Raw genomic sequence first — 2740 nt, 5'->3', positions numbered from 1 at the left:
TCCCTAGTTGATTATCGACTTTAGCACTCCAAAGACAAAATTGCCAATTGAGCCTCCGACCTCACCAGGTACACAATTTTCCCCACAACCAATCATGTTGGTCAAGTGCTTAACCCCCTTAACTCATTAAGTCATGGCCCAACAACAGTCTTTCCATGCATTGCCAAAGCCTATATAATGTGTCCCATCAGTCCGTTGGCGATGGAAGTACTATGGCTGTCAAACTTTAGAGCCTTGAGCGCCCAAATAATTCAGCTTTTATTCATTCTTCATGAGTTTAGTGTTCTACTCTACGGTTTAATCAAATAGTCATTTGAATAGTATACAATAAGATATTTCAATTTATGGATTACTTTTACAACGATTAAAGCATATATGGTTGGATCGAAAGGGCGTCACAGTGGTAGCATTTTATGTCCACAAATAGAGGAAGGTAAAGACTGGGCTCCTTTAGTTAAACTAAACAATTCTAAAATCAAACACTTAAAAATAATTTATGTGTAAACTTTAAAGAAGAAAAAGAAAGGAGTAAGTTAAGTGATTATCATTGGTGATGAAGAATAAGTGAATCTGTTGACCCAGAGATTGACATAGTCAATAAGTCGATAAGTCGCAAATTTCTCTCATCATTTTTTTTTTTTCTAGCTCCACAATGGACTGAGGCTCAAATATGTGTATTCTCTCTCACCCTGTATTCGAAGAGAGAAATGAGGCAGAGGTTGCATGGTTCGGTTTTTTAGTGGAAAAGGTTAAGTTCTAAATATAATATGGGTATCACATTCTATCTTCTATGAGGTACCTACCACCCTTTGGAGACAAAAGGGATAGCAAAAGATTATAGTTCAAATTATTAACAATATAACCCATACAGGTGCATTAATGGTTAACTCTTACCCACTTCAAATTTAAGTGTTGTATTTGTATTTGTCCAAAGGGTTGAGTGGGGCGAGAAGAAGATAATTAAACAGGGTAATAAGGTAAGTAGTAGGAGAACAACATCTAAAATATGTAATTAGAAAGAGATAGTTTAAAAGAAAATATGAACATAAAACAGATATCATAATTGAGACAATAATAGCAAATCAAACAAGGGAAGAATCTATATATTGGTTATTAGACTATTAGTCCATAGAGAATAGCTAGAAACTCAACCAAGGTCACTAACTTGACCTTTAGAACTGCTCATATACTTAAACCAGAAACTACATACAGAGCTATAGTTCCTATATTTATTGGTGTGTTGATAGTACTGCACTCACCTTGTATGCATGTCAGAGCTTGCCTCCTGACTTCATTCACTTGAACCAACCAAACCTCAATGCATGGCAGTGTTGGTATGATTTTGAAAGTTCTCTGAAAATGGAAAAATTGAGTTAGAAACTTAGAACCGGAAGTAGTTATGCGGTTCCCCATTAAAATAATAGAACAAAGAAGTTTATATTATCTATGCATTCATTTGTAGGTGCCAAATTACAGTTAATCAATGAGGTAGTTTGGTTCCTTATATCTCCTCGATACAGTCGGGGTAAACATGATTGACAATTTGAGGAATGCATCTATTGTTGTTTGCTGGTATATAATACAAAAGTCAAATGGTATTTGTATCTAAGTAGGTTCTTCTCCTTAATAGAAAAAAATCGACATGAACATACCTATACTTCTTCGTTTAGAAAAAAACAAAAGATGTCGCATGAAAGAATTTCCACTTCGAAGGCTAGAAATGAAGAGAACAATCTAGGCAATCAATTATAGTAGTATAAGGTGAAAGGGCACCAGTGTGAAAAATATGACACTATATGCTTATTTTAGTACTCAAATCCGGACTTTGGGATGCCTATTCGGACTATATGCTTATTTGTTTTCTTTAATGTCGCGTGAAAGAAAACGCTATATGCGTTGTTGATTAAGGGGAAAACACATTAACAGCAAAGATTCCAATATAGTGTCAAAAGGCACAGTTTTACAACAGAGGATGAAGAAGCCTGCCTGAGTTCTTTGCTATTGATATCTTGAGCTCGAAGGGTCTCAGAATTTCGCCGTCTTAACTTGGGAATAGTCTTAGAGAATATCCCTGCAGAGTAATGCCCGGAAGTTAATCAATAGAATAACACGTCTAACTGGAACTTTTAGCAGCAACAATAAATAATATGAAAGCTGAATAAAAAGAGATATGGATCACTTCAAACTACACAACTAAATTGGTGTTTTCAATTAAAAACTACCAAACGAAGCAAAAAAGAAACATAATAAAGGAGCAACACCAAGATAGCTTCTCAAACTGGTAATAGTTAACAACGATGAAATAATGATAGCTAATCATTTTACGTAAGCCATATGTGAATAACTGAATATTTCAAAATTCTCCATATAAGGTTCTGTTAAACTCAAAACTATACAAAACGTACACAAACCGATTCACTTCTAATTCAAAACCCACCTAAACACAAACCGATTCGACAGTTTTTAACTCAAAACCAATCAACACCAAATAACTCAATTGAACCTAACCGAAACCCCTTCAATAGCTAAATGTTGCATGGATAGTGAAGAAGGGGATTAACTCAATTAGATGCCTTTGTTATCTTTTTCATAAGAATTCAAAAAGTATACTTTAAGACTTCAACTAATTGTTTCTGGAGTTGGATAGGGCATAGGCGCAACATGATTTTTTGCTTGCACCCGCAATGCTACGAAGGTAACTGAACTTCGGGTGCTGGAACTAGCCTAATGTCTAGAGGCT

General features: G+C 35.1%; 1 long non-coding RNA gene across 1 annotated transcript; it reads right to left on the bottom strand.

The window, feature by feature from the left end:
- Positions 1 to 380: 380 nt before the first annotated feature.
- Positions 381 to 1708, bottom strand: LOC147500410 (uncharacterized). Its single transcript, XR_015195032.1, has 3 exons — positions 1653 to 1708; positions 1260 to 1353; positions 381 to 689 (listed from the first exon to the last, which is right to left on the bottom strand). It is a non-coding gene; the product is annotated as an uncharacterized LOC147500410 (long non-coding RNA).
- Positions 1709 to 2740: the final 1032 nt, after the last annotated feature.

Source organism: Coptis chinensis, chromosome 5, assembly GCF_015680905.1.
Source record: "Coptis chinensis isolate HL-2020 chromosome 5, ASM1568090v1, whole genome shotgun sequence".
Taxonomy (NCBI): Eukaryota; Viridiplantae; Streptophyta; class Magnoliopsida; order Ranunculales; family Ranunculaceae; genus Coptis; species Coptis chinensis.
Note: the sequence above shows the minus strand (reverse complement) of the source record. Positions and strands in the feature narration are given on the sequence as shown.